Here is a 15,317-nt window from a genome sequence, read left to right as displayed (position 1 = left end):
GGGTGTACACCCGCCTTCCGCCCGAACGCATCTGAGATAGGCTCCAGCACCCCCCGCCACCCCGAAAGGGGACAAGCAGTAGAAAATGGATGGATGGATAGTTAGAACGCTACTTCCCAGTAGAGAAGGGCAATTTTGTTGAATTTCCTTCATGTGCACCTTTTAAACCTAAATTGAACGGCTCAATTTTCTGGAAACCAGGTTTGCGTGGCTTGCTGTTAATGGTACCCGTTCTCTTATTTACTGTTGCACTATGTCAAAAATGACGGCTTTTAAAAAAAATAAAACAAATAATAAGGTTATTAAAACAACAAAGCCAGCGGCGGCCGGATAAGATGAATTTCCTGCAATGAACATGAATCAAAGAGATGTTTGCCAAGAAATTGTGCGCCTGCTGGACGATCAATAATATAGCTTACAGCCCTTTACTGCGACTCAAGGACTCGATAAAAACCGTTTCCGCTGTTAAAGAGAGTGGAGCAAAAATGTCAAAACAGGTCACACAAGAAGCTAATCCTTTTGAGTGATTACATAAACTCCAGATGATGCAAGCCCTCACTTTTATCTGCTTTTGTTTATTTTATTTAGAGGGACAAGGTGAACGCCGCTGTCATTGATTTGTTTAAAGCGCGGCGTGTGCAGCATCTGTCACGTGGAGGCAGCCGCCTGACACAAAGTGGTAAAGGGATGTGTCACCTCCCTGCATTGTGCGGTGGAATGGCAGGATCCTGGACCGGGGCTTTGTTCTTGCAGGTCACACCCCACGCCCGTGTTTTTCTTGGATTTGTGCATCTTCAAAGGGAAGTGCGCATATCTAACACTTGCGCGGCCAAACAACTCCCAAGACTGGAGGTTGTAGGGCAGTGTTTTTCAACCAGTGTGCCGCGGGATACAGTCTGGTGTGCCGTGGGAGATTATGTAATATCACCCATTTGGGTTAAAAATATTAATAATTATAATCTGCAAATGATGTGCCGTTGTTGAGTGTCGGTGCTGTCTAGAGCTCGGCAGAGTAACCGTGTAATACTCTTCCATATCAGTAGGTGGCAGCAGGTAGCTAATTCCTTTGTAGATGTCGGGAACACGTTGTGTGAGACGACAAAGGTTTTGTCGTCGTATATAATGCTTAAACCAAAAATAAACAAAAGGTGAGTGCCCCTAAGAAAAGGCATTGAAACTTAGGGAAGGCTATGCAGAACGAAACTAAAACCTAACTGGCTGCAAAGTATACAGAAACCGAATGCTGGACGACAGCAAAGACTTACTGTGGCGTCCACAAAGTACATCCGAACACGACACGACAATCAACAATGTTGGAAAACACCAGCAAAACAGGAAAAGCCACCAAAATAGGAGCGCAAGACAAGAACTAAAACACTACACAAAGGAAAACAGCAAAAATGTCAAAATCAGTCAGGGTGTGATGTGACAGGTGGTGACAGTACACCTACTTTGAGACAAGAGCTATATTGATGCATGCTTGGTTATGCTTTAAAGTCATATCCAACAATTGCGACGACTTTTTACTGTCAAATAGTGTTGTAACGATACCAATATTTTGGTACCGGTACTAAAATTATTTCGGTACTTTTCGATACCTTTTGGTAATAATAATAATAATAGTTTTTTATTTGTAAAAAAACACTTTACATTGAGCAAACAACCTCAAAGTGCTACAGTGTATTAAAAAAAAATAAACAAAAGGTGAGTGCCCCTAAGAAAAGGCATTGAAGCTTAGGGAAGGCTATGCAGAACGAAACTAAAACCTAACTGGCTGCAAAGCAAACAGAAACCGAATGCTGGACGACAGCAAAAACTTACTGTGGAACAAAGACGGCATCCACAAAGTACATCCGAACACGACATGATAATCAACAATGTTGGAAAACACCAGCAAAACAGGAAAAGCCACCAAAATAGGAGCGCAAGACAAGAACTAAAACACTACACACAGGAAAACAGCAAAAATGTCAAAATAAGTCAGTGGGTGATGTGACAGGTGGTGACAGTACACCTACTTTGAGACAAGAGCTATATTGATGCATGCTTGGTTATGCTTTAAATTCATATCCAACAATTGCGACGACTTTTTACCGTCAACTAGTGTTGTAACGATACCAATATTTTGGTACCGGTACTAAAATATTTCCGGTACTTTTCCATACTTTTCGGTAATAATAATAATAATAGTTTTTTATTTGTAAAAAAGCACTTTACATTGAGCAAACAACCTCAAAGTGCTACAGTGTATTAAAAAAAATAAACAAAAGGTGAGTGCCCCTAAGAAAAGGCATTGAAGCTTAGGGAAGGCTATGCAGAACGAAACTAAAACCTAACTGGCTGCAAAGCAAACAAAAACCGAATGCTGGACGACAGCAAAAACTTACTGTGGAACAAAGACGGCATCCACAAAGTACATCCGAACACGACATGACAATCAACAGTGTTGGAAAACACCAGCAAAACAGGAAAAGCCACCAAAATAGGAGCGCAAGACAAGAACTAAAACACTACACACAGGAAAACAGCAAAAAAGTCCAAATAAGTCAGGGTGTGATGTGACAGGTGGTGACAGTACACCTACTTTGAGACAAGAGCTTTATTGATGCATGCTTGGTTATGCTTTAAATTCATATCCAACAATTGCGACGACTTTTTACTGTCAACTAGTGTTGTAACGATACCAATATTTTGGTACCGGTACTAAAATTATTTTGGTACTTTTCGATACTTTTCGGTAGTAATAATAATAATAGTTTTTTATTTGTAAAAAAGCACTTTACATTGAGCAAACAACCTCAAAGTGCTACAGTCTATTAAAAAATAAATAAACAAAAGGTGAGTGCCCCTAAGAAAAGGCATTGAAGCTTAGGGAAGGCTATGCAGAACGAAACTAAAACCTAACTGGCTGCAAAGTATACAGAAACCGAATGCTGGACGACAGCAAAGACTTACTGTGGCGTCCACAAAGTACATCCGAACACGACGCGACAATCAACAATGTTGGAAAACACTAGCAAAACAGGAAAAGCCACCAAAATAGGAGCGCAAGACAAGAACTAAAACACTACACACAGGAAAACAGCAAAAAAGTCCAAATCAGTCAGGGTGTGATGTGACAGGTGGTGACAGTACACTTACTTTGAGACAAGAGCTATATTGATGCATGCTTGGTTATGCTTTAAAGTCATATCCAAAAATTGCGACGACTTTTTTCTGTCAACTAGTGTTGTAACAATACCAATATTTTGGTACCGGTACTAAAATGTTTCCGGTACAATATAAAAACTAGAACATCCTAATAGCTTGAACTAGTATGCATATATCAAAAAAAAAAAAAGGCTTTTTTTTTTTTTAAAAAGAAGGATTTTTAAGCCTTTTTTTAAAAGCATCCACAGTCTGTGGTGCCCTCAGGTGGTCAGGGAGAGCGTTCCATAGACTGGGAGCGGCGGAGCAGAAAGCCCGGTCTCCCATTGTTCGTAGCTTTGTCCTCGGAGGTTGAAGGAAGAGGCTAATAGGCGGTACTTTTCTAAATAAAGGGGACCACAAAAAAAATGGCATTATTGGCTTTATTTTAACAAAAAAATCTTAGGGTACATGAAACATATGTTTCTTATTGCAGTTAAGTCCTTAAATAAAATAGTGAACATACTAGACAACTTGACTTTTAGTAGTAAGTAAACAATTAAAGGCTCCTAATTATAATTGTTATTTATCATTCTATTATTTTGTCAACATTATGAGGGACAAGTGGTAGAAAATGAATTATTAATCCACTTATTAATTTACTGTTAATATCTGCTTACTTCCTGTTTCAACATATTCTATCTACACTTCTGTTAAAATTTAATAATCACTTATTCTTCTGTTGTTTGGATACTTTACATTAGTTTTGGATGATACCACAAATTTGGGTATCAATCCGATACCAAGTAGTTACAGGATCACACATTGGTCATATTCAAAGTCGTATTTCCTGAGTTTATAAACATAATATACATTTAAAAAAAAACAAAAGAAGATGTTGTGATGCCAAAAAATATCGACGTAATCGTAGTAGCATCGACTAGATACGTGCCTGTACTTGGTATCATTACAGTGGATGTCATGTGGAGATCCGCCGATGCCGTTTGTTTACATTGTGACGCCGGTGAGCTACGGTGTGTAGTGAAGCATGTTTAGCTATTCCTCGTCCTGCAGGGATGATACTTGTAAGAAACTCACTTTATTTGTCGCCATGGAGACCAGGATTAGTGATTTACAAGTAGCTATATCACTGCAGACGGCGGACGGACGTTAGCCGCCAGCTAGCTAGCCTTGTCTTAAAGCACCTCTTCCCAAGGGCGTTTCAGTGTTATAACTTCACCTTTATCATTAGTTTTTAAGCCAAAATGCGTCCGGAAAGGAAAACTGCCTGTAACTTCCAGTAGGAATGTCGTAGAGACATGAAACAAAAACCTCTATGTAGGTCTCACTTAGACCTAGATTTCATACACTGACATCTCCCAGAAAAAATCAACAGGAAGTTTGCAATCCCCCCTTCAAAACAAAAGTTTAGTAAAAACAGTCACCTTTGCCTCTTTGAGCTGTAATTTGACCCCCTTAACATGCTTCCAAACTCACCAAATTGGACACACACATCAGGACTGGCGAAAATTGTGATCTAATCAAAAAACCAAACCCCAAAACTCAGAATTGCCCTCTAGCGCCCCCTAGGAAGAAAACACAGACAAAACTGCTTATTATTATTGCACAAACAAAACTGCCTGTAACTTCCAGTAGGAATGTCGTAGAGACATGAAACAAAAACCTCTATGTAGGTCTCACTTAGACCTATATTTCATACACTGACAACCCCGAGCAAAAATCAACAGGAAGTTTGCAATTCCCCTTTCAAAACAAAAGTTGGGTAAAAACAGTCACCTTTTTCCAAACATTAGCTCCTGACGTACGTGCCTAGCCTATACATAATACATACATGTGTAAGAGGGCATGGATACAAACACAGGAAGCATTTATTGTTTATCCTTTTAGAGCACAACCAAGGCCAATTTTAGGGTGTTTTAGTCTACTTGGCAGGAATCGAAACTGAAAGTTAACTTGACGTGCATGTCTAGCATAGTGTACAGCTCTGGTAATGGGTACATTCGCACCCACCTGCACAAATGTACTTCAAGTATAATACATGTGTATACAACTTTTTCTCTGTGTAATAATCCATCCATCCATCTTCTACCGCTTATCCGGGCTTGGGTCGCGGGGGCAGCAGCCCAATCAAGCAGATTCTTTTACCATCATAATGCTCATCTTCTGTTGCTAAGGCCGCATATTTAGTGTATACACAAGTGTGTTGCCATCAAGAACATCCACGGTAAATGTTTGGGTGGGTGCCACAACTTGTTGCATGGACCCTCGACAATAATGCAATAATAAAATAATGCAATATTAAACAACTTTTTATGCAGTAATAAAATAATGCAATATTAAACAACTTTTTATGCAGTAACAAAATAATGCAATATTAAACAACTTTTTATGCAATAACAAAATAATGCAATGAAAAACAACTTTTTATGAAATAATAAAATAATGCAATATTAAACAAATTTTTATGCAGTAATAAAATAATGCAATATTAAACAACTTTTTATGTAACAACAAAGTAATGCAATATTAAACAACTTTTTATGCAATAACAAAATAATGTAATATTAAACAACTTTTAATGCAATGATAAAATAGTACAATATTAAACAACTTTTTATGCAATAATAAAACAATGCAATATTAAACAACTTTTAATGCAATGATAAAATAGTACAATGTTAAACAACTTTTTATGCGATAATAAAATAATGCAATACTAAACAACTTTTTATGCAATAATAAAATAATGCAATATTAAACAACTTTTTATGCAGTAATAAAATAGTGCAAAATTAAACAAATGTTTATGCAGTAATAAAATAATGCAATATTAAACAACATTTTATGCAATAACAAAATAATGCAATATTTTACAACTTTTTATGCAATAACAAAATAATGCAATATTAAACAACTTTTAATGCAATGATAAAATAGTACAATATTAAACAACTTTTTATGCCATAATAAAATAATGCAATATTAAAGAACTTTTAATGCAATGATAAATTAGTACAATGTTAAACAACTTTTTATGCGATAATAAAATAATGCAATATTAAACAACTTTTTATGCAACAACAAAATAATGCAATATTAAACAACTTTTTATGCAATAACAAAATAATGCAATACTAAACAACTTTTTATGCAATAATAAAATAATGCGATATTAAACAACTTTTTATGCAATAATAAAATAATGCAATATTAAACAACTTTTTATGCAACAACAAAATAATGCAATATTAAACAACTTTTTATGCAATAACAAAATAATGCAAAATTAAACAACTTTTTATGCAATAACAAAATAATGCAATATTAAACAACTTTTAATGCAATGATACAATAGTACAATATTAAACAACTTTTTATGCAATAATAAAATAATGCAATATTAAACAACTTTTAATGCAATGATAAAATAGTACAATGTTAAACAACTTTTTATTCAATAATAAAATAATGCAATACTAAACATCTTTTTATGCAATAATAAAATAATGCAATATTAAACAACTTTTTATGAAATAATAAAATAATGCAATATTAAACAACTTTTTATGAAATAATAAAATAATGCAATATTAAACAACTTTTTATGCAGTAATAAAATAATGCAATATTAAACAACTTTTTATGCAATAACAAAATAATGCAATATTAAACAACTTTTTATGCAATAACAAAATAATGTAATATTAAACACATTTTAATGCAATGATAAAATAGTACAATATTAAACAACTTTTTATGCCATAATAAAATAATGCAATATTAAACAACTTTTAATGCAATGATAAAATAGTACAATGTTGAACAACTTTTTATGCGATAATAAAATAATGCAATACTAAACAACTTTTTATGCAATAATAAAATAATGCAATATTAAACAACTTTTTATGCAGTAATAAAATGATGCAATATTAAACAACTTTTTATGCAACAACAAAATAATGCAATATTAAACAAATTTTTATGCAATAACAAAATAATGCAATATTAAACAACTTTTTATGCAATAACAAAATAATGTAATATTAAACAACTTTTAATGCAATGATAAAATAGTATAATATTAAACAACTTTTTATGCAATAATAAAATAATGCAATATTAAACAACTTTTAATGCAATGATAAAATAGTACAATGTTAAACAACTTTTTATTCGATAATAAAATAATGCAATACTAAACATATTTTTATGCAATAATAAAATAATGCAATATTAAACAACGTTTTATGAAATAATAAAATAATGCAATATTAAACAACTTTTTATGAAATAATAAAATAATGCAATATTAAACAACTTTTTATGCAGTAATAAAATAATGCAATATTAAACAACTTTTTATGCAACAACAAAATAATACATTATTAAACAACTTTTTATGCAATAACAAAATAATGCAATATTAAAAAACTTTTTATGCAATAACAAAATAATGTAATATTAAACACATTTTAATGCAATGATAAAATAGTACAATATTAAACAACTTTTTATGCCATAATAAAATAATGCAATATTAAACAACTTTTAATGCAATGATAAAATAGTACAATGTTAAACAACTTTTTATGCGATAATAAAATAATGCAATACTAAACAAGTTTTTATGCAATAATAAAATAATGCAATATTAAACAACTTTTTATGCAGTAATAAAATAATGCAATATTAAACAACTTTTTATGCAACAACAAAATAATGCAATATTAAACAACTTTTTATGCAATAACAAAATAATGCAATATTAAACAACTTTTTATGCAATAACAAAATAATGTAATATTAAACAACTTTTAATGCAATGATAAAATAGTACAATATTAAACAACTTTTTATGCAATAATAAAATAAGGCAATATTAAACAAATTTTAATGCAATGATAAAATAGTACAATGTTAAACAACTTTTTATGCGATAATAAAATAATGCAATACTAAACAGCTCTTTATGCAATAATAAAATAATGCAATATTAAACAACTTTTTATGCAGTAATAAAATAATGCAATATTAAACAACTTTGTATGCAACAACAAAATAATGCAATATTAAACAACTTTTTATGCAATAACAAAATAATGCAATATTTTACAACTTTTTATGCAATAACAAAATAATGCAATATTAAACAACTTTTAATGCAATGATAAAATAGTACAATATTAAACAACTTTTTATGCCATAATAAAATAATGCAATATTAAACAACTTTTTATGCAATGATAAAATAATGCAATATTATACAACTTTTTATGCAGTAATAAAATAATGCAATATTAAACAACTTTTTATGCAATAATAAAATAATGCGTTATTAAACAAGTCGGTCCCGTCCATCGCTGCTTGCAGCTTTAATTTTACTTGTTTTGGAAAGTCTTGACAAGTCGAATTTTCTTGTTCTATTGGCAGATAATTTTGCTTAGTTCAAATAAAATACCCCTCATTTTTATATACTTTTTCCTTGTTTTTGAACACTGACTTTTTGCAGTGTATACTGTACAACCCTACTGTCAACTGAGTTTCATTTTTTTTAAATAATTTCTGCTGGCGATGTGCCTCCGGTTATTTTCAATGAAAAAAGAATGTGCCTCTGCTCCAAAAAGGTTGACAAAACACTGTCGTAAGGAACTCGGCGCTAAGATAACCACGGGGCCCCCGGGTCCAGATGGCCAGGTACAGCCGCCTCCTGTTGATGCGAGGCGGAGGATTACATAAGTAGATTTACACCGGCGAAAAAACGGGGACGTGTTTCATTAGCGTCACCGGTGGCAGGTCTATATACGGAAGCATGAGCCCACAGAAACAGACGTGCAGGGGATGGAAATAGCCTTTAATAGCCCGGTTTGGGGAGCTTTATTCCATCCCGCTTTCCTGCCACGAGGACGGTGACAGACGGAGCACGCTCCGCAGAGAACGGCTCCGTGTGCCCAATCGCCGCACTCCCCCCCGCCCGGGGCCCACACGGGGAAGGAGGAGAGTGTGGGAAAAAAGGAGGAGGGGGTGGAACAATGGAAAGAAGGGCGAGCGACAAGAATGAGCCCGGAGCTGTGTTGTTTTGATAGGTTGTTCAGGAATTATATAACTAAATAGTTCAGTGGCTGCGCCACTTGGGTGCATTTCACTTTTGGCACGGAGGCGTTTATTTACCTGCTTGGGATGGTCATTATGCATGACAATATTGCACAACTGCAAACAGCCTGACTATGAGTGGACTCGTTCAAGGCCGCTTACGGAAATATCCAAGTGGAACTTACAAGGTCTGACCTCAAAATGTCCGAGTCAAACAGAAACACAAAACATGGCTGACGCAGTACATTAGTTTTAGTAATAGAGAATGACAACTGAACACAATGTTTTTGTTATATATATATATATATATATATATATATATATATATATATATATATATATATATATATATAATATATATATATATATATATATATATATATATATATATATATGCTGTCCTTTTAGTGAAACATTCCTAAAAAACTGACCAGGGCTAACAAAAACGTATGTGCATATATACATACAGTATATGTATATATATGTATGTATATATATATATGCATATATATGTACAAAGTATATACACATATATACATACACGTATATACATATATATATATATATACATATATATATATATACATATATATATATATATATATATATATATATATATATATATATATATATATATATATATATATATATATATATACACACATATATGTGTGTTTATATATATATGCATGTATATACATATATATATATATATATATATATATATATATATATACACACACACATATATACGTATATACAAATAGATATGTATAAATGTGTATATATATATATATATATATATACATATGTGTGTATATATATATATATATATATATATATATATATATATATATATATATATATACAAATATACATACATATGTACAGTATATACATATATACACACACATGTGTTTATATACATATATATACATATATTATATTACATATACATTTATTATCAATCAATCAATCAATCAATGTTTATTTATATAGCCCTAAATCACAAGTGTCTCAAAGGGCTGCACAAGCCACAACGACATCCTCGGTACAGAGCCCACATATAATACATGTATATATATATATATATATATATATATATATATATATATATATATATATATATATATATATATATATATATATATATATATATATATATATATATATATATATATATATATATTATAAGGGACAAGCGGTAGAAAATGGATGGATGGATATATATACATACATATGTATATACATATATACACGCACACACATGTAAATATACATATATATACATATATATATATGTATATATGTATATGTATATACATATATTATATTACATATAAATATATTATAAATGTATATATATATTATATAAGGGACAAGCGGTAGAAAATGGATGGATGGATGGATGGATATATATATATATATATATATATATATATATATATATATATATATATATATATATATATATATATATATATATATATATATATATATATATATATATATATATATATATATATATATATATATATATATATATATATATCCATCCATTTTCTACCGCTTATTCCCTTTGGGGTCGCTGGGGCGCTGGAGCCTATCTCAGCTACAATCGGGCGGAAGGCGGGGTACACCCTGGACAAGTCACCACCTCATCGCAGTATATATATATATATATATATATATATATATATATATATATATATATATATATATATATATATATATATATATATATATATATATATATATATATATATATATATGTATATATATATATATATATATATATATATATATATATATATATATATATATATATATATATATGTATATATATATATATATATATATATATATATATATATATATATATATGTATATATATATATATATATATATATATATATATATATATATATATATATATATATATATATATATATATATATATGTATATATATATATATATAACCAATACTGCGTAAATAATAGACTATATACGGTACATCCATTCATACAATATATATCTTATATTTACTGAAATCATATGTTTAAGTGTTTTCATGCAAAAAAATGAACAAAAAAAAACTTATTTTGAAGGTGTGGCAGCAGTAATCTTGCCGTGGCGTTGCATGTTGGGAAAAAATGTTGATAAGGACATTCTAATAGCTATTTTACAATAACGTATTTTCCGGACTACCAGGCGCACTTAAAATCCTTTTTTTTCCTCAAAACTCGACTGTGCGCCTAATGTATGGAATAATTCTGGTTTTGCTTACCGACCTCGAAGCTATTTTATTTGGTACATGGTGTAGTGATAAGTGTGACCAGTAGATGGCAGTCAAACATAAGAGATACGTGTAGACTGCAATATGATGGCAATATGACTCAAGTAAACAACACCAACATTTTATATGTTCCATTGAAAATATAGAACATTACACACAGCGCTCAAAAATCTATGAAAGTGTTTTAGTACGACTTTGGTAAGCTATGAAGCCACACCACTTGATGAACTGCCGATGGATTAAACATAGGAGTATTATTATGGTGTGTGTATAAGGTAAGACATATTATCTGGCGTTTTGTTTCGCAGTATTATACAAAGGCAACTTTTCTTACCTTTTCTTACCTGCTGATCTGTATTTGGGATCTGCATAAATCCTGAAAAAAAATTGCGCGCGTTCGCCTTTGTCGTCCTTAGTCGATAAGCTTCTTCTTTTTCTCTATCTTCTTGGTATGGGACATTCATCCTCCGCTGTTGCCATTTCTAATATAAAGTAATATTAACTTATATCTGTCAGTAAACTCGCCACGAAAGCGCTAAAACATACCGGTGTGGTGAGTTTACATTATTCACCCAAGGAACTTTAATCATTAGAGAGTTCCGGTCGGGACGTTTTATTACGGGACACACTTCCGGCGTTGTTGTTGCACTAGTGAGCCATATTGAGTCATAGTGAGTCATATTATTATGATTATTTTCTAAATGTAAAAGACTTCCTTGTGGTCTACATAACATGTGATGGTGGTTCTTTGCTCAAAATGTTGCATATATGATGTTTTACAGATCATCTTCAAGCCGCTTTCTGACAGTCGCTTCAGGATGCGCCGTTTTGTAAAAACGACAGAAAGCGGCTTGAAGATGATCTGTAAAACATCATCAATGCAACATTTTGACCAAAGAACCACCATCACATGTTATGTAGACCACAAGGAAGTCTTTTACATTTAGAAGAAAAAAACTACAATACGACCCTGTAAAGGTTGCCCTCTAGTGGGTTCTTCGGACCACCACACACTGCCAGGAGAGCCCGGAATTCAGGGTACAACACCCTCTGGCTCCCACTCCAACTCCAACAGCGTGTCTCATGCCGGCTGCTGCTAATAAAGGCGACAGGTGATTAAATAACGAGGCCCAACTAGGCCATCCACTCACCTGTTTCTGTCCTCGAGGCCGGTCCTGGCACAATCTGTTTCCGCCGCAGGCCACGCCCCCCTCCACAGACCCCTTTAATGCGCCCTATAATCCGGTGCGCCTTATATATGAAAAAACATCATAAATAGACCGTTCATCGACAGTGCGCCTTATAATCCGGTGCACCCTATGATCCGGAAAACACGGTACTTTAAGTGCTATCTTTTGTAAAGTCAAAATCTGGTGGTATACACTTATCAGGTCAATGTAATTGTAAATAGCAGAGACATTAACGGCTAAGGTCTCTGGAGGATGCTCTCTAATGCACATTGACTTGTAATAGCTTCTTTGTCCAGAGGTGTCCTTCGTTTGAAGCCCGGTTACAACCGCTGCAGATGTGTTGGGGGGGGGTTGGGAATGAAGAAAGGATGGATGGAGGGAGGGAGGGAGGTGGGTGGTAGAAACCCAATCCCCTCATATTGGGTGCACATTACCCCCTGAGAGTAACCAAGGAACAGGAGGCCCAGCTGTCCTTAACAATGGACCTGCCCCTCTCACCAGTCACTATTCAAAAGGTGAGGGGGGGGGGGGGGGACTCATTCTGGCTCCTTAAGGGCTTCTTCCAGGGAGACTAGCCAGGGCACGCTCACATTCAACACTGACATGTCTATCTGTGTTGGGGACAAGCTGCTGTGCGTGTCTCCCAAGCAGATTCTTTTACCATCATAATGCTCATCTTCTGTTGCTAAGGCCGCATATTTAGTGTATACACAAGTGTGTTGCCATCAAGAACATCCACGGTACATGTTTGGGTGGGTGCCACAACTTGTTGCATGGACCCTCGACAATAATGCAATAATACAATAATGCAATATTAAACAACTTTTTATGCGATAATAAAATAATGCAATATTAAACAACTTTTTATGTAATAATAAAATAATGTAATATTAAACAACTTTTTATGCAATAACAAAATAATGCAATATTAAACAACTTTTAATGCAATGATGAAATAATGCAATATTAAACAACTTTTAGTGCAATGATAAAATAATGCAATATTAAACAACTTTTTATGCAATAATAAAATAAGGCAATATTAAACAACTTGTTATGCAGTAATAAAATAATGCAATATTAAACAACTTTTTATGCAATAATAAAAAAATGCAATAATAAACAACTTTTTATGCAGTGATAAAATAATGCAATATTAAACAACTTTTAATGCAATGATAAATACTGCAATATTAAACAACTTTTAATGCAATGATAAAATAATGCAATATTAAACAACTTTTTATGCAATAACAAAATAATGCAATATTAAACAACTTTTAATGCAGTAATAAAATAATGCAATATTAAATAACTTTTTATGCAGTAATACAATAATGCAATATTAAACAACTTTTTATGCAATAACAAAATAATACAATATTTAACAACTTTTTATGCAATAACAAAATAATGCAATATTAAACAACTTTTAATGCAGTAATAAAATAATGCAATATTAAATAACTTTTTATGCAGTAATAAAATAATGCAATATTAAACTACTTTTTATGCAATAACAAAATAATACAATATTTAACAACTTTTTATGCAATAACAAAATAATACAATATTTAACAACTTTTTATGCAATAACAAAATAATGCAATTCTAAACAACTTTTAATGCAATGATAAAATAGTACATCGTTAAACAAATTTGTATGCAATAATAAAATAAAACAATATTAAACAACTTTTTATGCAATAATAAAATAAAGCAATATTAAACAACTTTTTATGCAATAACAAAATAATGCAATATTAAACAACTTTTATGCAGTAATAAAATAATGCATTATTAAAAACGTTTTATGCAATAACAAAATAATGCAATATTAAACTAATTTTTATGCAATAAGAAAATAATGCAGTATTAAACAACTTTTAATGCAATGATAAAATAGTACAATATTAAAGAACTTTTTATGCAATAGTAAAATAATGCAATATTAAAGAACTTTTTATGCAATAATAAAATAATGCGTTATTAAACAACTTTTTATGCAATAACAAAATAATGCAATATTAAACAACTTTTAATGCAATGATAAAATAATGCAATATTAAACAACTTTTTATGCAATAACAAAATAATGCAATATTAAACAACTTTTAATGCAATGATAAAATAATGGAATATTAAACAACTTTTTATGCAATAATAAAATAATGCAATATTAAACAACTTTTTATGCAATAATAAAATAATGCGATATTAAACAACTTTTTATGCAATAATAAAATAATGCAATATTAAACAACTTTTAATGCAATGATAAATAATGCAATATTAAACAACTTTTTATGCAATAACAAAATAATGCAATATTAAACAACTTTTAATGCAATGATAAATAATGGAATATTAAACAACCTTTTTATGCAATAATAAAATAATGCAATATTAAACAATTTTTATACCAGTAATAAAATAATGCAATATTACACAACTTTTTATGCAATAATAAACATAATGCAATATTAAACACTTTTTATGCAATATTAAACAACTTTTTATGCAATAACAAAATAATGCGATATTAAACAATTTTTTACGCAATAATAAAATAATGCTAAACTGAAAGTGT

This window comes from Entelurus aequoreus, linkage group LG11 (assembly GCF_033978785.1).
Source record: "Entelurus aequoreus isolate RoL-2023_Sb linkage group LG11, RoL_Eaeq_v1.1, whole genome shotgun sequence".
Lineage (NCBI taxonomy): Eukaryota > Metazoa > Chordata > Actinopteri > Syngnathiformes > Syngnathidae > Entelurus > Entelurus aequoreus.
This window is presented reverse-complemented; position numbering follows the sequence as displayed.